Source organism: Macrobrachium nipponense, chromosome 18 (assembly GCF_015104395.2).
Source record: "Macrobrachium nipponense isolate FS-2020 chromosome 18, ASM1510439v2, whole genome shotgun sequence".
In the NCBI taxonomy this organism is placed as follows: Eukaryota; Metazoa; Arthropoda; class Malacostraca; order Decapoda; family Palaemonidae; genus Macrobrachium; species Macrobrachium nipponense.
The window spans coordinates 88,735,919-88,760,024 of record NC_087211.1 but is presented as its reverse complement, the minus strand read 5'-3'; the positions used below and the strand labels follow the sequence as shown (position 1 = coordinate 88,760,024).

At 35.9% G+C, this 24,106-nt stretch overlaps 1 protein-coding gene across 1 annotated transcript in view; it reads right to left on the bottom strand.

Moving 5' to 3' along the window:
• Positions 1-23,727, bottom strand: part of LOC135196877 (sperm-associated microtubule inner protein 5-like) — a 122,596-nt gene extending 98,869 nt beyond the window's left edge. The window contains exon 1 of the mRNA XM_064223651.1: positions 23,359-23,727. The gene's annotated coding sequence lies outside the window, so the exon portion shown is untranslated. The remainder of the gene's footprint in view (positions 1-23,358) is intronic.
• Between the last annotated feature and the right edge of the window lie 379 nt (positions 23,728-24,106).

Here is a 24,106-nt window from a genome sequence, read left to right as displayed (position 1 = left end):
TTCCTCGTGAAGAGGATTTCAAAGAGGATTATCTCGCCTTTCAAGTAGAAGCGAACAACTGATTTTCCGTCGAATGTTATTCCAATGTCATTCCCCCTCTGGGTTTGATGGGAATCTGCGCTTCCGGGGAGAGAGAGAGGAATCGATTCCAGAGTTGTTGCTGAAAGATGTTCTCCTTTTTACTAGCGAAAATGGATGTGGGTCTTTGTGGATGAAGCGAAATGCTCCTTCGACTGAAGGCGAATATCCCTCTTCCTTGTGAATGGAATCCCCTGGATGAATGACTTTCATTCCCGAGAGATTCCATTTCATTCATTCAAAAGATTCCTTTCATTCATCCAAGAGATTCCACATTCCATATAATTCATCCATTCCATATAATTCATCCAATTTCCCATTTCGTTAATGAATTAATTTCATTCATCCACATTCCAATTCATTCATCCAGAAGATTCCATTCACACGGGAATCTTTATGAGTGTTTATGGAATCTCGTGGATGAATGAATTTTAATCATCCAAGAGATTCCATTCCATTTATCCAGGAGATTCCATTCACGCAGGAATCCTTTATCTGTGTGAAGGATATCTCCTGAATGAATGAAAGACTTATTCATTATTGAATGAAGGGAGGATGAAATACATTGGCTGACGAGAACCTCCCTTCTGGGTCAAGATCAATCCTACGTTACTCTGAAGGGGATCAGGAATCTTCCTTTGCCTTAAGGGAAATTCCTCCTTACAATTTATTATAACATTTCTTCCGCTCACAGGAATCGCCTTCTAGTTTAAGGAAATTGTTTTACAGAGGAAGTAATTCCCTTTCCCGCTGAATAAAACAGTCTCCCCAGCTGACAAAAAACGTCCAAGGGAAATCCCCTTAGAGTTGAGAGGTCCTTCTACCCGATATGGGAATTCCTTCTCGACCAAGGGAATAGCTTCTAGCGCCGATGGAATTCCTTAGCAGACAACAGAAAATTAGCTTTCAGTTGAAAAAAAAAATTCTTTCTTGACCAAGGGAATAGCTTCTAGGGCCGATGGAATTCCTTTGCAGACAACAAGAAAATTAGTCTTCAGTTAGAAAAAAAAGTTTGGAATGTAGAATGAAGGCCACAGGCAAAGCGCTGGGGCCTACGAGGTCATTCATCGATGATACGGAAATTGTAAGTATATTTAGACGTGTAGCAGGAGGGAAACCTCTCAGTTGCACTATGAAACAATCGTTAGGAGAGGATGGAAAGTAAAATCGAAGAAAGAGAGAATGTAAGGAGGTAGAGATAAAAGAACGAACGGGGTTGCAGCTACAGTGCCTGAGGAACGCCGCAAAGATCCTTGAGTACTACCCACAGCGCACCGCGGAAGGTGCACTGCCGAGCGCTAAAAAAAAAAAAAAAAAAAAAAATAAACAAATAAATGAATAAAAATAGACTAGAAATACTGAGAGACTCTGAAAGACTTCATTAACCTATCAAGCACTTTACTGGCCCCTTTTTCTCTCCGCCAAACGAAATATCGACGTCATACGTATCCAGGAAAGACCCCTTACGAACTTTCGGCCCTACATCAGCAGCGTTCATAATTAATATTCCTCCCGACTGCATTTGGGTGTTTTAACGACTCCACTGACATACTACCTTAAAAGCGAAGTTCGTCGCTTGTTCCCGGAAGTTCGGGGAAGTTCAAAGGAGAAGTTGCGTCCTGCCTCGGCCCTGTGATGTTCTGTGTAATAAGTCGGGCAAATTTCCAGAGACCTGTTCGTCATTAGACGGTGTCGGAGGCACGTGACGTCCCTCGGTACATAGCTTAGTTGTGCGTCGTTCCATCTTTAATTATCAATTATTAATTGACTACTGACCATGGAATGGTACGGAATACAAAATTCAGGCCAAAGGCCAGGCGCTGGGACCTATGAGGTCATTCAGCGCTGAAAGGGAAACTGATTGTAGAAAGAGTTTTAATAATGGAACAGGAAGATATATAACCTCGCAGTTGCGCTATGAACCAATTGTTAGGAGAGGGCGGATGGTAAGATGGAAGAAAGAGAATATGAACGGAGGTACATTTAAAGGAATGAAAGGGGGTTGCAGCTATGGTCTTTAGGAGCGCTGCAAAGAACCTGAAGTCATAATAACTACAGTGTACTGCGTGAGGTGCACTGACGGCACTACCCCACCACGGGAATTCACTGACAATGGAAAATTAACGAAGGAAGCTGCAAAGAATGGAGGAATAAAAGCTTTTTCTGTATCTCTCATAAATAACCCATAGACCATCCTCGACACGTTTGTTGTCGGAAACATAGTGAACTTCCCAGCTCTACTTGTAAACTTGAAATAAAATATAAAACATTCTGATTGCCAACGCCTCTAATAATAATAATAATAATAAAAATTATATTAATAATAATAATAATAATAATAATAATAATAATAATAATAGACGATACTATGTTCTCTATGATAAAGTATGGCTCTCCATGCAATAATAATAATAATAATAATAATAATAATAATAATAATAATAATAATAATAATAATAATAAAATCCACCCAGTCGAATAGGATGACTGTGACAGAACAGATAAGGTGATACGTGCAAACAGACCACACGTGACGTTGACTGACAAAATCATGAAGAAATTATCACTCATTGATGTCGCAATGCCATGGGACACCAGACTTGAAGAAAAAGGAAGGGAAAAATGGATAAGTATCAAGACCTGAAAATAGAAATAAGAAGGATATGGGTATGCCAGTGGAAACTGTACCCATATAGGAACACTAGGCACGATCCCAAGATCCCTGAAAAGGAATCTGGAAAAACTAGAGGTTGTAGTAGCTCCGCACCCGGAACCCCACACTATAAATACCACCCAGTCGAATTGGAGGACTGTGATTGACCAAAAAAATAATAATAATAATAATAATAATAATAATAATAATAATAATAATAGAAGAAGAAGAAGAAGAAGAGGAAGAAGAAGAAACTTGATCAGGAACAGCCAATCAGTAACGTGACTCTTTTCCCAAGAGTGACGGGAAACTCTCCAGACGAACAAAGCATTTTAATAAGATTTTACGTCTCATCTTTTCTCTAATTAGCATCGCATCGAAAACACCCAACAAGCGAAACGTAAAATCCCCATTAGCAGTATCAAATTGATAATCCTACTTTCCCAGAATGAGAAGCGACGTAAGAGTTTCGCAGAATACTAATTTTCTATGTCTAGCGGATTGATTAAGTAACTTGTAATTACGCTTTGATTTCGTCAAAGTATTCTTGGGGTCTTGGTCGATTGACCTTGCAATGCGTCAGTTATTCATTAAGGTATGGAATGGAATACAGTTTAGGCCTAAGGCCAAGCACTGGGACCTATGAGGTCATTCAGCGTTGGAAAGGAAATTGAGAGTACGTAGGTTTTCACGATTATAACAGTAGGAAAACCTCAAAGCAGTTGCACTTTGAAATAGTTCTTAGGAAGGTGGATAGGAAGATGGAAGAAAGATAATACGAACGGAGGTACAGTAAAAGGAATGAAAAGGGGCTGCATCTCGGGGCCGAAGGGACGCTGAAAAGAACCTTTAGTAATGCCTACTGTGCACTCCGTGAGGTGCACTGACGGCATTACCCTCCACGAGGTTCATTAAGGTATACTGTGTATCTAAGAGGATTTGATGTTTTATTGTACTTAAGTTGTTATAATACATTCTTTTTTTATCCCTTAAATATCATTATTTACATTCTAATATCCATGTCCTAATTTGCCATATCTCAGTTACTCAGTCAAGTGAATATCTTAAAGAATTTAACTGTCAATTCACTTATTTTGTTCTCTATAAATTTGTTCATTCAAATACTGTTATATTCCTTCTAATACATATTTCGTAAATTCCTACTTCAAATTAATATCACTGATCTCGCATGATTCTTAAGGATTCATCCTAGGAGCTTTCGTATTTAACTTTTGGGAATCATAAATGGAGAGAGGAGATTCAAGAGAAGAGAGAGAGAAGAGAGAAGAGAGATAGGAGAGAGACGAGAGAGAGAAGAGAGGAAGAGAGGGGGGGAGGGGAGAGAGAGTGCTCATTAAGTCTGCCATTAAATAATATATCTTGTGCAATTTCCTGTGCCCCACTTCCATTGTTTTTCCACTTCCATGGTAATTTACTTAAAATGGAATGCGGACGATTGTGATTTTGCAAGCGAACATTGCAATGTTGAAGCTAATTTTTCTCAACTTGACGATGAACCATTTATTGCTTTCATACAGACATTTCCAGATGCTTCAAAATAGGATAAATTAGAACTATAAAGTGTTATTTACTGAGCAGTATTCCAATTTTATTTAGTGTTAAAAAATTCTGGTTCAATATGAGTCGTTGAAACAATGAATGTAGGCATTTGTATCATGTTATATTATTGATGGAGCTATATTCACTGACTCTTTCTAGAGCAAAGATTTTCCAGTTGCATAATATCTCCTTGCCTAATTTGACAAAGGGTTTCGTTGAGGATCATTGATGAAGCATTAAAGTCATTAATAACATTACTACTAAGAATCATTACTGACTGTTCCACCACAAACACCACGCACACACACACACACAAAGTTAATTATATCTTAGTTTAACTAGACCACTGAGCTGACTAACAGCTCTCCTAGGGCTGGCCCGAAGGATTGGATATATATTTTTACCTGGCTAGGAACCAATTAGTTACATAGCAACGGGACCTACAGGTTATTGTGGTATCCGAACCACATTATATCGAGAAATTTATTTCTCAGCACCAGAAACAAACTCCTCTGATTCCACATTGGCAGAGCGGGGAATCGAACTCAGGACTACTGAATTGGTAGGCGAGCACGTCAACCACTCGTCCAACGAGGAACCACAGGTATGGAAATTCACCTCAATGATAAAAAGAACGCTACGAGTATAGTCAGAAATACCCTGCGGGTAAAAGGTCCCACGAAAAGAAATGACCTTTCAAGAACTTCCAAGAGGACTGAGGATGCGACTCAGATGCCCTTGAGCAAGGTCGGAGGAACTCATTTTAAATCCTCCCGATAGTTAATGGGGAAAGAAACCTGTCTTAGGCCACACCATACAATGACGGAATTTCAACCACTAATATTTACAGAAAAAGGTTGACGTTTCCAAAGATGTTTTTCAGGGAGGATACCCAACAACTCAAGGACGGTTCCAGAGGTAAAAAAAAAAAAAAAAAAAAAAAAAAAAAAAAATCCCGCCTAAGATATACGAAGGACTCTTTAAGAAACTGAACTGAATTGAACTGATTATGAAATTTAGACAAAAGGCCAAGCACTGGGACCTACGAGTCCATTCAGCGCTGAAACGGAAATTGAGAGTAAAAGGTTTGAAAGGTGTAACGGGAGGAAAACCTCACAGCAGTGGCACTATGAATGAAGTGTTAGGAGAGGGTGGAAAATAAGATGAAGAAAGAGAATATGAAAGGAGGTACAGTAAAAGGAACGAAAGTGGTTGTAGCTAGGGGGCGAAGGCACACTGCAAAGAACCTCAAGTAACCAACAGGATGGTGACATCAACGAAGTTGGTTGTCCTAGGACGGAGAAAAAAATATTCCCTCAGATTACTCCAACGGGGGAAAGGATACCCTCCCCCGACTAGAGACGACTCCCAAACACTCCACAAACTTTTCCCCTCGGACACGTGACCCCACGCCGAAGGGGAGCGAAATTCCCCTCCGAACAGAATCTCGGTACTGAAGGAAACGGCTGAGAATCCTTTTGTGTAATGGGAACCTCCACCCCTCGTGTAAGTTCTCCCTCGATCGTTCTGTCACTCAGAGGGCAGGGTGGTCATAGTCTCTCTCTCTCTCTCTCTCTCTCTCTCTCTCTCTCTCTCTCTTTAGTATCTTTGTACTGTTTCATATTTGTGCCATGGACAGAATTATATGATTTACATGCATATTATTTCAAATATTTTGTGTCTTATTAAATTAATGTTGATATATTTACATCTTGAATGAAGGAAGTTTGGAAAAATGCATAGTACTACAAGGAAAAATTATGTATGGATTATATATATATAACTAATTAATATATTAATATGATATAGTATAGATATAATTTTAATTTTTTGGTTTTTTTTGTTTTTGGTAAGGTCAACCCCTCCTTTTTAAGCAAAATGCTGTTAAAAAGACTGGCAGATTTAGGCGAGTGAGTTTATATATAGAAAAACAGTATATAAAATCAACTAACTCAATTCTGTCATTCTTTTTAACAGTATACATATACGAATATTTATATACAAGTATATATATATATATATATATATATATATATATATATATATATATATATATGATATATATATATAATATATATATATATATATATATATATATATATATATATATATATATATATATATATATATATATATATATATATATATATATATATATATATATATAATCCTATACAGCTATTACATTGCAGGACACTAGAAAATATCGTGGATACCTACATTCAGCAGCACAGCATATTCTAGAAATCTTGAACAAAACTAAAGGAAAACTACTTTGAGATTGTAAAATAAAATATATAAAAAATCAGAGAAAACCATCGGCCTTTTCACTTAACTCGTTTTACTATTACGTGACTAGAAAAAAAAATGAGTTCCTGTGGAAAATAAAGTAGTGTTTAGTGGGACCAATTTACTTCTATTTCTCCTCCCCCCCCCCCCCCCCCCCCCCCCCCAACCCAGTTCCCTTCCTCCCCTCCCACCAAAAAGGAAAAGAAATCTATTGGAATTCAATGAAGGTTAACAACGCACAAAAGCCTTTCTAGCAATACGGCCTGCGTGCGGAAAAGTAGCGGAATTGACCTAATTTATTATTAAACTAAGAAGGGAGGAAAAAAAATGCGCGAAAGGGAATTTCCCCGCCAAAAAAAACAAAAAAAAATCGAGAGGTAAAGGACGCGTTCCGAGAGGAATCCACGCTACGCGAAAGCGTTCTCCGGAGCGCTTATGGTAATTCATCCGAACAATGAACCAATATTTGCTGACGCTTCGGGATGCTGAGAAAATAAAGACGCCAATTTGACCTTATGTTTTCCGGGCGCTACGAGAATGGGAGGAGATTTCCCCCTCCCCCCACACACCTCAAAACCCGCCCCCCCACACACTTCAAACCCCCCCCCCCAACCCCCGAGGGGAAAATGTTGTCTCCAAATTGGTATTATAATGGTGGTAATAAAAATATTTGTTATTTTTTTGAGGGGGTGGGATGTAGGTTGCATAGAGTTGGTGGCGTTTCGTTTTCTTTCGGTAAAGAGAGAGAGAGAGAGAGAGAGAGAGAGAGAGAGAGAGAGAGAAAGAGGAGGAGAGAAAGAAGGAGGAAGAGAGAGAGAGAGAGAAAGTACAATCTTAAAAGTTTATTCTTATTGGCTGTTATCAGTAATTCTCCTGAGAGAGAGAAAGAGTTAGTTTATTGTGATAAGTACATCTCTTAGAGAGAGAGAGAGAGAGAGAGAGAGAAGAGAGAGAGAGAGAGAGAGAGAGAGAGAGAGAGAGTAATCTTAAAAGTTTATTCTTCTTGGCTGTTATCAGTAATTCTCTTGAGAGAGAAAAGGGGAGTTTACTGTGATAAGTAATTCGAGAAGAGAGAGAGAGAGAGAGAGACGAGGAGAGGAAGAGATGAGAGAGAGAAGAGAGAGAGAAATTTTCAAAATTTTTTACACATAAACATATTTTATCGGAATTCGAAATGGGAACTAGAAAATCTGTTTCCAGGTGGAACTTAGACAAAGAATCCCAGGAATTGTTTTATTTTAATGGAGCAATTTCATGAGCATAAAATGATAAAAGATGAAGCGATCACAAGCAAGTAATAATATATGACAGCAAACATCCTTTGTACGAATTTGTAAAAAAAGTTAGTCTGCTTTACCCGAATATGATAATGCATAAAAAATACTGAACGTTTTTCTATGTATATGTATATATACATATATAAAACACACACACACACATATATATATATGTATATATATATATATATATATATATATATATATATATATATATATATATATATATACATACTATATATATTATATATATATATATATATATATATACATATACATATACATATCATATATACGTGTGTGCATTTCTGTTTTTTGTGGTCAAATGCAGATTTAAAATAAAAGTCATAACTCTCAAATAAATCATGATTAAGTGTAAATTCTAATAAAGCTTTACCATAAAAATTTATGTCAATGTCATCAATCTTTTACAAACATACATACGTACATACACACATACTTACATACACACAGACTTACACACATTTATACATCACTCCAACCACACTGTCGTATCTATAAATACACACGCCCTAGACAAGACAGTTGATACTGACGCACCTATAAACACATACGTTGTAGACAAAATGTAGATGCAACTATAAATACATACGGCGTAGACAAAACAGTTTGACCCACAGTGACGCATCTATAAGCGAACATCTCAAAGAATAGGACGTCATTCCCTGAGGAGAGGAGAACCTCCCAATTCCGTAATATCACCTCATGGGAAGGACCGAAGGCCGGCCCTCCCATTCTATGGTGGGACGTGTCCCAAATGCAGAATCGAAACTTATGGCTCTGCCTTTATCGGAGTGCCCTATCTCCATCTGCAGATGTGTTGCTATCTAATCAGTTATTTATGAGTTTTATCTTAGCCACTATATTATTATTGAACTGGTAATCTTCTTGGGCACGAAGATATGTTAATTCAGTTGTATTCCGCATACAAAAATGAAGAGTTTTTCTTAGAAAATGCCCAACAGTTTCGTCCTACAATGGACCTCTTCTTGGAGGACGAAACTGTTGGGTACTTTCTAAGAAAAACTCTTTTCATTTTCTTTTGTAGAATATAGTTGAGTTATTATTATTATTATTATTATTATTATTATTATTATTATTATTATTATTATTATTATTATTATTATTATTATTATTATTATTATTATTATTATAATCAAGAAGATAAACCCTATTCGTATGGAACAAGCCCACAGAGAACACCGACGTAAAATTCTAGGTTCCAAAGAATATGTATGTTTGATGATTTGAGGGTGGATGATCAACGTAGCAGCAATTTGCAGCCCTCTAGCCTCGGTTGTTTTGAAGATCTGAGGGCGGACGGACAGACAAAAAGCCATCTCAATGGTTTTTTTTTTTTTTTTTTTTTTTACAGAAAACTGAAAACGGTACCTTGCCTCAAAGCGTAAGATATTTTCTTGCAAAAAATCTTTGAGAAAGTTACTCGTGATTTAATGCGGAAATGTAAAAACGTTCACGGAAATATTCAGTTGATATTCGTCAAATTATTATAACCGAGGACAATAAAAACTGGTGGCACAATAATTATATTTGCTTTACTCTTGACCCCATTCAGTCAATTTCACCTTCGCCGGAAGTTTTCTGTTACGTCCAATTACTTATCCCTTAAAAGTCAAGACGTGAAACATAAAAATTCAAGAAAGTTTCGCAATCAATTTTCGGGGATATTAGAATTTCATGTCTTAGCTCTGCAAGTTGCGTCTTTCTCAATATTTATTGGGATTAATAATATTTTGAATATTTACAATAAGCTAAAAGCTCTCCACTTAATAGGAATTTAATTGCTTTACGTATCTTGCAATAAAATCCATTTTAAATTACCTCTTATGCAAGATTATGCAAGACTACCAATCAAAATTAAATATGATGACAAAAAGATCAATAAAAACATTCGTAGAGATACGGAGTTATACTGTAACGAAATGTATCACTAAATAATGCATTATTAACATTTTTCTAGCATCATAACGTCATGCATTTGGATGTCTAGGGGCATTTACCGTTAGTTAAAAGTACCAAGAATGGAGAACCATCTTAATTTCAAAGGTTACAGCTAGAGTACTACTATATGCTTGGCTGGCTGCCCGTTATAACACCTGTTTTTCCTAACCAAGATTCATCTTCATCCCCCAACAAATTATGTACCTTTAGGGAGATGTTTATATTATATATATATATATATATATATATATATATATATATATATATAAATATATATATATATATATATATATATTAATATATATATATATATATATATATATAATATATATATATATATATATATATATAATATATACATACGATTATAATCACTTTAGCACGTGATTCATTTACCACACATATCCACAGGTGAAAAATAAGAGGCGGGGTGTAGGTCCTGACCGGTTTTGACTTTATTTCCAAGCCATTGCCGAATGACTTCGCCAGTGGCTTGGAAGTAAAGTCGAAACCGGTCAGGACCTAGACCCCGCCTCTTATTTTTCACCTGTGTGAATGTATATATATATAATATATATATATATATATATATATAATATATACATATATATACACACACAAACAATACCTGCGTGTATTCTTAAGTATAACTTTTTAATTCATTTCCCTTGAAACATTCTCACGCCCACCCCACCCCCAAGAAAAGAGAGAGAGAGAGAGAGAGAGAGAGAGAGAGAGCCTTCACTCACCGCAAATGACGATTTCCTAATCCCATTTGCCCCACCAGGTGAGGCGACCGTTTGTTTAATTACGTTAAGAGTCAACTCCTCTGTATACGAGCTAGCTATCTATCTAATGAAGATAAAAACGGACGAAGCAGAAAAAAAAAAAAATAAGAGCGAAAGAATTTCCTTCTCAAGGTTCTCTCAACAAGTTTCGTACCCTCTCGAGCCGGGAGACTTCGCTTGCACTTAGTGATAAGCGGAATTCTCATTTTATTTCTCGAGGGTATCTCCAGCGTCTCTGTACTGAAGTCAGTTGTTTTTTTTATCATCCTTGTCTACAGACGTTTGTGCGTGTTTTTTTTTTTTAAATTGTTGTTAATGTTTTAATCACGTGTCGTTTTTTACGCTTCTCAGTGTTTTTTTTTTTTCTGCACACAGATGTGTTCGTGTTTTTTTTTTCAGTGATGTTAATGCTTTATCTATAATTACGTGTCGTTCATTGACTCGTCTTAATTATCTTTCTCTTCTTTTTTCGAGTTTTTACGTTCCGTCCTACTTACAGATTAGTGTTTTTTTTTTCTTACCTATACATTTGTGCGTGTTTTTTTTTCTATTGTTGTTCATGCTTTACCTATAATGTACGTGTCGTTCTTTAACTTTTCTTAATTATCTTCTTCTATTTTTATGTCCACCTACGAATTTGTTCGTGTTTTTTTTTTAAATCGTGCTAATGCTTTATCTATAATTACACTTCGTTCTTTGACTTTTCTCAATTATCTTCTTCTTTCGATTCTTAAGTCCCCTCCTACCTGCAGATTTGCGCGCATTTTTTTTCTTTTTGTAAATTGAGGTAATACTTTATCTGTAATTACGTGTCGTCCTTTGGCTCGTCTCAATTGTCTTTTCTTATTTTATGTTTTTTTTTTTTTTTTTTTTTGTCAATGAAATTTTCACCTTCGAAATTTAAGAGCTAATTTCTTAAGTCCTCCTGCTTCTATTTTTGTTATTTGTTGTTCCAATTAATCCAAATTATTTTAAGAGCGTAAAAAATACAATCCTTGGTGTTGTCAGGGGAATGTTATTGGAAATGTCCGAAAGATTTTGCGAGTTTGAAGTTGCTAAATAGCGGAGAATTTGATGGATCCGAGATTTATAAGAATTTCTCTTCTTTACTGAAATTTTGCCATCGTCATGAAATAGTTTCTGACGTCAAGGAAAACGAATGCGTCTAAAGTTTGGCTTCTGATTCTAAAGTACGTCTTCTGATCTATATGACAGATTATAAAAGTATGCCCTGTATGACAGATTATAAAAGTACGTCCTCTGATCTATATGACAGATTATAAAAGTATGTTTTCTGTCGTGTATGACAATTATAAAAGTATGTATTCTGCTGTGCATGAGATTATAAAAGTACGTCTTCTGTCGTGTATGACAGATTATAAAAAGTACGTCTTTTGATGTATATGACAGATTATAAAAGTACGTCTTTTGATGTATATGACAGATTATAAAAAGTACGTCTCCTGGTGTATATGACAGATTATAAAAGTACGTCTTCTGCCGTGTATGACAGATTATGAGAGTACGTCATTTGATGTGTATGACAGATTATAAAAGCACGTCTTTTGATGTATATGACAGATTATAAAAGCATGTCTTTTGATGTATATGGCATATTATAAAAGTACGTCTTCTGATGTATATGACATATCATAAAAGTACGTCTTCTGCTGTGTATGACAGATTATAAAAGTACATCTTCTTCTGTGCATGACAGATTATAAAAAGTACGTCTTCTGATGTATATGACAGATTATAAAAGTACGTCTTCTGCTGTGTAAGACATATAAAAATACGTCTACTGCTGTGTATGACAGATTATAAAATTACGTCTTCTGCCTTGTATGACAGATTATGAGAGTACGTCTTTTGATATATATGGCAGATTATAAAAGTACGTCTTCTGATGTATATGACATATTATAAAAAGTACGTCTTCTGATGTATATGGCACATTATAAAAAGTACGTCTTCTGATGTATATGTCATATTATAAAAGTACGTCTTCTGCTGTGTATGACATATAAAAATACGTCTACTGCTGTGCATGACAGATTATAAAAGTACGTCCTCTGCCATGTATGACATTCTCTCTCTCTCTCTCTCTCTCTCTCTCTCTCTCTCTCTCTCTCTCTCTCTCTCTCTCCATCTTTCAATCAATGTCAGCATAACATTGCATAGAACAACAATCATGATGACCCTGAATTTAAGTTCATGACATAAACTCTCCCGAAATTCCCTCACAGAGAGCTAACTTTATGTAATGTAATAACACGAAATGCAGGATACATTGCATGCAATGTTATTACATTTGTGAGAGAACTAACTTCGCGTAATGTAATAGCACAACATGAAAAATAAATTTCCTGGAAGTTAAAAGAGAAAACACAGCAATGCAAAACTGACTCTGTCGGAGCAAAAAGCAGAATTTTTCTTTACCCTCAGAGCCTCAACTGCATTTGGAGCCGTCGTTGGAATGAACCTCTTCCAGGTATTTCAGAGACTCAGAAATGTAATAAATATAAATAAAGTATCATTAACGACGCTTACGGCGCCACCTATGTTAAGCAGAATTAAATTGGCTTATAATCTTAGCGGAGAAGCAATTTAAAATTTGCATGGCTTGAATTATGTATGCTTTATAACCAGAGTTGTTCCTAAATGTATGTACATAGTAAATTTAAGTATACTGATGCATATAAAACATTATAATTATATATTTGTTGATTTTGTACATATATATAAAGCATATGTATTGAATTGTAAAGTGAACTTCAAAATGTAAGTTAAAAAAAATAATTATAACAAAAAGCACAAACACCAAGTGGTGATGGAGTTTGGATCCCCTAATATATTATATACAGTTTACGGGTATGTGTATATGTATGTAAGTACATAGTATATAAATTTAAGTATATTGACGAATATAAAATATTATGGCTAAATATTTGCTGATTTTGTACATACATTACATATACTGTATATATATTGAATTGCAAAATGAACATTAACATGAATTCAATATATATATATATATATATATATATATATATATATATATATATATATATATATATAATATATAATACAAAAAGCTCAAACGCCTAGTGGTGATGGATCATATTTCCATTTACTGATGAAACAAGTTGTACATCACAAATAGTGATCAGTTTGATATAATCAGTGGTCTTGCAATCTTTCTACCATTAAATGTGCATTACTACTGATTTCATCTGATTTGCTTCTATGAAATTTAGGCTATCAAGTAGGTACAGCTAGGGAGCGAAAGGGCAGTGCAAACAACCCTTTAGTTATTCCTACAGAGCACCACGTGAAGCGCACTGACGGCACTAAATCCCTATGGACCATAACTGCTAAACATTTTGTCGTTTTCATTGACATGTCAGCTGCGCAAACGTCATAATGATTGATATTATACAACGGTATTTCTATTTGAGGTTCGGAATCCATTTCTGCTCTGCGTATTTATATAAATTCGGGACAATTAATCCTAGAACCATTTTGATTGCAGTCAATATGTGCTTTGCCAAGAGATAAAAATGTAAACACAACACTGGATAAACCTCCGTGAATTATAAGAGTGAAACTCTCAACCATACGTTTCGATATGTCTCGGGAATCCTGTAAGACTCACTTTGAAAGATTCCCGCAGGATTTAATTGGTAATACAGGATCAAAGGTACGGAAAAAGATTGGAAATACCAAACCCTCCAATTAGTCAATATCTCAACCCTTTCGGAATCCTTCTTTCTTCCCGGGAAACCAATTTAGTTAGTTATCTTTACGTGGCATTTTAGACGGCCATTAGGTTATGTGTGTGTGTGGGGGGGGGGGGGGGGGGTGTATGCATATATATATAAAAGTGTTTGTTTTCACATCATATATAAATATAATGCATACACATATACATATATATATATATATGTATATATATATATATATATATATATATATGATATATATATATATATATATATATGTATATATATTAAAGTCCCAGTACCATTACATGTATTTATTGCTTGTAAAGGTACCAGGAGTTTATGAACACCCTGTATATGCAAATATATATATATATATATATATATATATATATATATATATATATATATATACATACACACATATACATACATAATAAAGGTTGTTTTTTGTCACGAAGGAAAAAATGAAAAAGCGAGATAGCCAAGTACTTTCGGTCCTGTTCGGACCCTTTACTGAGGCAAACTGATTTTACAGAGAACAACATAGTCAAAAGAAAGCTTAATATACAAACTGACACTACAAAATTAGCAAGCAATAAGGACGATTTTCACTCTACAGAAAGGAGGAGCCGCCTGAGGGTAGCCACACCTTGAAGGGTACACGCAGTAAACAAGTGATTCTCCCAGAAAACAGTACATTTTGAAAAAACACGGGAGCATATACAATTTAATATCATGAATTTTTACACAAATTTTCCAAAATTTCTTTTATTATTAATGAAAAGACGAAAGAAAATATAAATATAAATATATCGAGCAAGAGAAAATATCGAACGAGAGAGAGAGAGAGAGAGAGAGAGAGAGAGAGAGAGAGAGAGAGAGAGAGAGAGAGAAATAATAACTATATACATGTGGGACTAATTTATTAGTTGTTCATGTAATTAGTCCCACATGTATATAGTTATTATTTCTCTCTCTCTCTCTCTCTCTCTCTCTCTCTCTCTCTCTCTGGTTCGATATTTTCTCTCCCTCTTTCTCTTGTTCGATATATATATATTTATATTTTCTTTCGTCTTTTCATTAATAATAAAAAAAAAAATTGGAAAATTTGTGTAAAAATTCATGATATTAAATTGTATATGGTCCGTGTTTTTTTCAAAATGTACTGTAAAATCAGTTTGCCTCAGTAAAGGGTCCGAACAGGACCGAAAGTACTTGGCTATCTCGCTTTTTCATTTTTTCCTTTGTGGCAAAAAAACCCTTTATTTATACACAGCATCACGTTTTATATACTTCGTGATCAAGTTATTCATATACATACATATATGCATGTTAAGTAGCACAACACTATCGTCCACATCACTGTCTTTTCAAAGTATTTCTTCTGTCAAGTACCAAATATGCCATTTGTCAACATAAACATTATATAACCAAAGAAAAGGATTTTCAATAAGGACTCCCCAGCCCTTTTTCAATATCGCGCCCTCTATACCTCTTAAACACCTTCGTCCTTTCCCAAACAATGCGCAAAGCGACCCAACCCTGGGACTTGATATAGGACGTGATATAGGACGTGATACAGGTCAAGGACTTTGCGGCAACCACGTAGTAAGGATGGACTTTCAGACCGTCGACTTCTTTCCCCAAGACGTGCTCGCAATACCAAACGAAAAGTCAACCCCCCAACCCCCCAACCGCCCCCCCTCCCCCCAACAACCCCACCACCTCCCATTTTTTTTTTTTTTTTTACTCGTCTGTTAATACGTAAGGTTTGGACGGGCCACTTTCTTATTTATTTATTTACTTACATTACCAACCGAAAAGTCGGCCCCGCCCGCCACCACTCCCCCCCCCCCTTTTTTTATTTACCCACCAGATAATACGTAAGGTTTTATTGGACCACTTATTTATTTATTTATTTATTTATTTATTTATTTACAATACCACCTACCGGAGAAGAGGAAGAGAAAACTAAAACGGAAGTTGAGGAGTCCTTTAAAAATGACAGGAGAGTGGAAGGAGTGAATGGAGTGGGAAGGAATGAAGGAAGTGGGGAGGAGAGAGGAGGAATGGGAATGAGTTGGAATAGGGAGTGGCGGGGGTCGGGGTGGGGGGGGGGTGTGTTAGGAGGAGATGGAGGAGGGTTAAAAGATTCAAAGCCGACAGCTGAGGAATTAGAACTGTGAGTATTTATGTGATATACCAATTAACTAACGATGCATGATGTCTTTGAGGAGTCGTCTTGTCTTAAACTGACTATGAAAACTGACTGCTGTGCCGTTCAAGGCAATTTATAGTATTTTTCTTTTATTTCATCATTTATATATTTATCTATTGTGTTTGTTTGTATGGTGTTTTTACGTCGCATGGAACCAGTGGTTATTCAGCAACGGGACCAACGACTTTACGTGACTTTCGAACCACGTCGAGAGTGAACTTCTGTCACCATAAATTCACATCTCTAACCCCTCAATAGAATGCCCAGGAATCGAACTCGCGGCCACCAAGGTGGCAGGCCAACACTATACCGACCACGCCACCGAGGAGCTTTTATTTATTGTGGAGTATGGATTAAGACGAGGACGCATGAATAATACTAAAGAATGAAGGTACAAGCCCAGCACGTTCAAACGAAAATGTGGATACAGTAAAGAGGCTGTAACGAAAAGGGTGCAGTATATGAAATTAAAAATTAGGAAAAAAAATCTGCAGCACTTGCTTTTCAGTAGATCAAACACACAAGTACAAATAAGATCTGAATGATCAAGAAGTGAGATGACAAGGGCTAATATTATGAAATTGGTTAAAACCTGCTGAAAAAAGGCGATTGTTTTAGCTCCAAAAAGGCAACTGTATTAGCTCCAAAAAGGTAATTGTGTTAGCTCCAAAGAGGCAATTGTGTTAGCTCTTAAAAAGCAATTGTATTAGCTCCGAAAAGGTTGTTGTATTAGCGCCAAAAAGGCAACTGTATTAGCTCCAAAAAGGCAATTGTATTAGCTCCAAAAAGGCTATTGTATTAGCGCCAAAAAGGCCGTTGTATTAGCTCCAAAAAGGCAATTGTATTATACCAAGAGCAAAAGTGTGACAATTGTATTTAGCTCAGTTGTTAGCGCCAAAAAGCTATAGCTCCAAAAAGGCAGTTGTGTTACTCCAAAGAGGCAATTGTGTTAGCTTCCAAAAAGGAAATTGTATTAGCTCCCCAAAAGGCAATTGTATTAGCTCCAAAAAAGGCAATTGTATTAGCTCCAAAAGGCCCAATTGTATTAGCGCCAAAAAGGCAATTGTAGTAGCGCCAAAAAGGTGCTGTCTAACTCCAAAAAGGCAATGGTATTAGCTCCAAAGAAACCAAAGAGGCAATAGTGTTAGCAATTGTATTAGCTCCAAAAAGGCTGTTGTATTAGCGCCAAAAAGGCATCTGTATTAGCTCCAAAAAGGCAGTTGTGTTAGCTCCAAAGAGGCAATTGTGTTAGCTCCAAAAAGGAAATTGTATTAGCGCCAAAAAAGCAAAAAAAAGAGGTTGCCAAAAAAGCAGTTGCCTGAACTGTCTTAGCTCCAAAAAGGCAATTGTATTAGCTCTTAAAAGGCTATAATATTAGCGCCAAAAAGGCAACTGTAATAGCTCCAAAAAGGCAATTGTGTTACCTCCAAAGAGGCAATTGTGTTAGCTCCAAAAAGGCAATTGTATTAGCTCCAAAAGGGCTATTGTATTAGCGCCAAAAAGGCCGTTGTATTAGCTCCAAAAAGGCAATTGTATTAGCTCCAAAGAGCCAAAGAGGCAATTGTGTTAGCAATTGTATTAGCTCCAAAAAGGTTGTTGTATTAGCGCCAAAAAGGCAATTGTATTAGCTCCAAAAAGGCAGTTGTGTTAGCTCCAAAGAGGCAATTGTGTTAGCTCCAAAAAGGCAATTGTATTAGCGCCAAAAAAGCAAATAAAAAAGAGGTTGCCAAAAAAGCAGTTGCCTGAACTGTTCTATAAAAAGGCTCCAAAAAGGCAAAAACATTTATAATTAGCCAAAAAGGCTTAATTATGGCATTTGGGCCTTGACTTGTCTTAGCTCCAAAAAGGCAATTGTATTATCTCTTAAAAGGCTATTATATTAGCGCCAAAAAGGCAACTGTAATAGCTCCAAAAAGGCAATTGTGTTACCTCCAAAGAGGCAATTGTGTTAGCTCCAAAAAGGCACTTGTATTAGCTCCAAAAAGGCAATTGTATTAGCGCCAAAAAGCAATTATATTAGCTCAAAAAAAGCAATTGTATTAGCTCCAAAAAGGCAATTGTAATAGATCCGAAAAGGCAATTGTATTAGCTCCAAAAAGGCAATTGTTTTAGCTCCAAAAAAGCAATTGTATTAGCTCCGAAAAGGCAATTGTATTAGCTCCAAATAGGGAATTATTTTAACTCAAAAATAGCAATTGTTAGCTCAAAAAAATGCAATTGTATGAGCTCCAAAAGGGCAATTGTATTAGCTCCAATAAGGCAATTGTATTACCTCCAAAAAGGTAACTGTATTAGCTCCAAAAAGGCAATTGTACTAGCTTTAAAACAGCAATTGTAATAGCTCCAAAATCGCAACTGTATTAGCTCCAAAAGGCAATTGTATTAGCTCCAAAAAGACATAAATCAAGATGGATCGAAAACATGACTTGAAATGCCATCAGACTACATATGAATTTTCTCAAAATCCATTAATGAATAGTGAATCCCATTGACATATTGCAAACCAAGGTACCACATAACAGTACGCTTTTAAGTGGCAATAGATAAAAAGGCGAGAAGAAATAAAAACAAATGAATAGCAGGAACACATTTCCACAGTTTAATTTAGCAAAAGCAACGAAATACTTCTAGGTCACAGGAATTTTGGAAATGTAGCACCCTCACACACTTTGGGGGCGCAGGTGCTCTGCAATGCAAATGGCCCACCCTTGGTCTTGTGGGAAAGGGAGGGGATGGAGGGGCTAGAGGGGGGAAGGCCACAGGGACTCCCAATATATGTCCCTTGACGAAACAGAACCTGGTCAAAATGGCTTGAAAGGTTTCCCTGTCAATTTAGGGAAATCTTATCTAAATGATAAATATCGTGTACAACTGCTGACGTACAAAAGGAAAATAATCTAATGAAAGTAAAGAAAAATAGTATAGGAAGCGTTAGGTATTTATATCAACATCTGTACTTAAATGAATTGGACGTTGAATCCATAATAATTAACTATTGAAACGTATTGTTACCAAAAATTATTTTTACTCATGAGAGTTCATTTTTTTCAACTTTAACAACGAAAAATCATTAGTAATCAAGAGTAAGCATTGACACCAACGATTAACATATGTGCAAACTGTATCATTAATATTTATGCAAATACTATCTTTACATCCAAACTGAATTTCACCCGGTCACCCCTCAAAAAATTCCTAAAGTTGCCCATTAACATTTAATATATTCCATTTAAGCCAACACTTTCTCTTAAAAAAACAATTAAAACTCATCAGAAAGAAGAAACTTCCCCCCAATTCCAACCCCCCTAATTCCCCGAGGAAAAATATGACAAACTTATGAATGTTTTAGCTGGAACGTAGGCAATGTTGGTCCTTATTACTACTAATCATAAAGATGATTTCAAATCTTAGTTGTCATTGGTTACATCCATATATATTACCTATATTAATATTATATAATATAATATATATATATATATATATATATATAGATATATATATATATTATATATATATATATATATATATATATATTATAGTAATATATAATAATAAATATTATATATATAGAATTTATAAATAATAATATAATATAGAGAGAGAGAGAGAGAGAGAGAGAGAGAGAGAAGAGAGAGAGAGAGAGAATGTGGGCGCATGTGTACCTTTCATGCACAATTTACTTCACATATCCAATAGCAGTGAAAGCATAAGCTACCTAATCAAGCAACCACAATTTCTACCAACCTCTTCCCAAGAACTGTATTAATCACAAGATCAAAAAAGTACCGAAAACCTTAGACCAGCTTAATCTACCCAACGAACCGGTACGAAGAAAAGCACAGTCGATGAAAGAAGTGGGTCAGGAGTCCCCCATCCAGAACACGAAAGGGCGTAGAAGTAGAAGGTTGCGTGTAGCGAAGGAAAATTGACCAGCACGAGAAAGAGTACTACAGTTTATGTAGGTCTGTGTGTTTCTCTGTAGATGTACATCAAACGTTTTAGGTATCGTCACAAAATACGTGAGATTCTCTGACTTGTTTTCGAAGTTCTGTTTTTTGACACGAGGGGCGTTTTAAAGAATAATTGATTGACACAAAATGCATTTTGGAAAATCAGTGTGTCGTGGTATGTCAATATGACACAAGGTACAGGGTACGAGTTAAAAAAAATCTATGGCTGACATGGAATGCATTTTGGAAAATCTGTGAGTCGTGATATGTCAATTTGACACAAGGTACGTGTTAAAAAAATCTATGACTGACATAGAATGCATTTTGGAAAACCTATGAGTCGCAGTATGTCAATGACACAGGGTAGGAGTTAAAAAAAAATTCTGATTGGCATAAAATTCACTTTGAAAAATCTCTGAATCGTGAAACGTTAAATGTGCTTTTGATTTTGACTGATTGAATAGAAATGTTCAGTCTTTGCCGCTGCATATAATACATGATATTCTGTGACTTATTTTAGCAGTTTTGTTCTTTAACGTAAGAGGCGTTTTAAAGAATATTTGATTGACAGAATCCATTTGGGAAATTCTGTGAATCGTGATATGTTAATTTGACATAAGATTCAATAAAAAAAACCTTGATTGATACAGAATGCATTTTGTAAATTCTCTAAATCGTTTTGAGTTAAATATGTTTTTGATAAAAAAAAATTGAATTTGGGCCAAAGGTCAAGCCCTGGGCCCTATGAGGTCATTCAGCGCTGAAAGGGAAATTGACAGTAAAAAAAACTGAAAGGTGCAAATAGGAAGAAAAAAAAATTGTTAGAGAGGTTGGAAAATAAGATGAAGAAAGAGAATATGAATGGAAGTACAGTAAAAGGAATGAAAGGAGTTGCAGCTAGGGGCCGAAGGGACGCTGCAAAGAACCTTTAGTAATCCTTATGATTTACTAATATATTTCCTGGCCTAGAAGTTACCAACACATTTCTTAACTGATGAAATGCTGAATATATAATTTATATAACTTAATAATTTGATCATTATATTCATTAAGACATCCTGTGGAGAACTTATTTAACGAACAATTATTGACTCATAAGATTAAAAACATTCTGCTTGCTTAAAGCTGTATATTTAATGGGACTCATGATATAAAAATGTTTTTCTTGAGCCAGGAAGTATTAAATATATCCAAATAAGAATTGAATTTACCAATACTCTAGCATACATATAATGAAAGAAGGGAAACCTGGTGTTTTTAAGGATATATTCATCAAGAATTTTATTCGATTTGATAAATTAAATAAAGAGTTTTATGAGAAATGGTGACGCTGTGAATTCCAACAATAGTAAGATCTTAGGCTGGTTAAGCACCAGCTGTCAAAACAGACACGCCCCCTTCTCTCTCTCTCTCTCTCTCTCTCTCTCTCTCTCTCTCTCTCTCTCTCTCTCTGTATAATGCATATTGAATCATATAATCACTAACTATTTATGCCAAGTTTGATTTATTCAAGCTCAACCTTTTACTTCGAAAAATAATAGTTGATATTATATATAATATATATATATATATATTATACATACATATACTATATGTATATATATATTATATATATATAATATAGATATATATCTAATAAAAGGAGCCATAAAAACACCAAAATACACAAACGGTCAGTTAGGTATGGACAACAGAACTCGGCTATTTTCAACCATATAAATGAACATAACCATTAGAACTAAAACTGGTAATTTGTCACGTGTAATTTATAGCAGCAACTGCCGGTACAAGAGTCAAATGATGGAATCGGCCTTAATAAAGAGAGGCAGGTAATGAACTCTCAAAAGGAGGATGGATTTCGGACACGATCGACAACGTCTTCATTCAACCAACCCTTAAGAAGATTAGAGGAAGATTATCAGCGGGGGTGACTTAAAATGGCTTGTTTGTGGATGGACCTCTTGGTATAAATACCACCTTTTCTGTGAACTATCATCATCATACCTACCGGAAGAGGGAGACAGCAGTCTCTGAAATATAGTACTTTTTCTCTATTTTGGTGTTTTATGGGCTCCTTTTATTAGATGGAACTCTGTTGTTACAGAACATTTTTACCAGTTCTATATATATATATATATATATATACATATATATATAGATAGAGAGAGAGAGAGAGAGAGAGAGAGAGAGAGAGAGAGAGAGAGAGAGAGAACATGCAAGTTCTCCTTAATCGCATTTCCTAGCAACTCTTCTGTTTTGTTTTTTAAGTATTATCCTTTTTCTTTAAGGGAAGGTTTACAATGCAGTAACATAAAGTGTTTGTGAATGTAGTACGATTGCAAGAAGATGAAAGAGAGAGAGAGAGAGAGAGAGAGAGAGAGAGAGAGAGAGAGAGAGGTGAAATTATATGTTTTATTTGGCAATGCAGATCGAAATGAAATCAGTACCTCTGACTTCTTAATGGTGAAATTAAATATACAATGACAACATATTAGTATTGTGTTTACTTGTTATAAAATTTTAAATAAACTCCCTTTTGCACCCTTTTCATTAAATAACTGTACATAACCTTCATGCGTGTTGTGCATTTATAAAATTATTTTTTGAAACATTGCTTGACAGTAACGAAACCGGTAACAGTATGTGGTACTAGGTGTTGGTAAACAGCTGTTTACGACTAACAGAAAGCTTCTACTAGTCTCAGGGAAAGCGCATAGAGAAAGCACTGAGTGAAAGCATCCGTCCAGCCATCGATGCACAGGAATTGTGGGGCGAGATAAGGCCCAGCATCATATGCACGAACGGTGTAAACAACTCGTTTCTATACTCGTACTTACTCGAATGGAAGACGATGATCTTTCCTGGGAGACGGGGTAAGGGCTGTGGAACGGGCGTTTTCCCGCTTCGTTCGTTCTTCTCCCCCAAACAGGGCACTCGAACGGCACTTCACGCTTCACGTGGAGGGTAAAACCATCCTCGGGATTCACTGGAAACCTGAAAGTTCAGCCAGGACACTCGTACGACGTGAGTCCCACCTCCCTCTGTTTACACTACTGCTATACCAACCGGGATCAATATGGCTGCTAGGCGAACTCCCACATCTTATACTCGGTAACAGCTGATGTCCACCAGTTTCCCTTCCCCGTTTCGACCGCTTTTTCAACCGTCCCTGGCATCATTTTAGCGTGCAATTCTCCTTCCTCCTCCTCTTCTTCTTCTTCTTCCCTCTCCGATGTTTGTTCATCATGTATAGGCTGTAGGCTCCACGAGCCTAAAACAAATTGTTCACGCGAAACAAGTGAAGGTCGCTCGGTGCGACACATGACGATGAACGGCCGAGTTACCAGATGTCGCTACGATTGAAATCTTTTTCCTTTGTTTTTTATTTGTCGCCCGAATGACTCTCTCAGTTTAAACGTTTCTTAATGGCGGTAATAAGATTAACTAAAGAGGATTCTTGAGCATGTAACGGTAATTGCCTCATTAGCGTTAAGCCTATTCATTTTGAACTTAAAACATACACCTACAGGAAATAAGAGTTCCAGGATTATGGTAAATGAAAACTATAACAAGTCTTCAAGTACC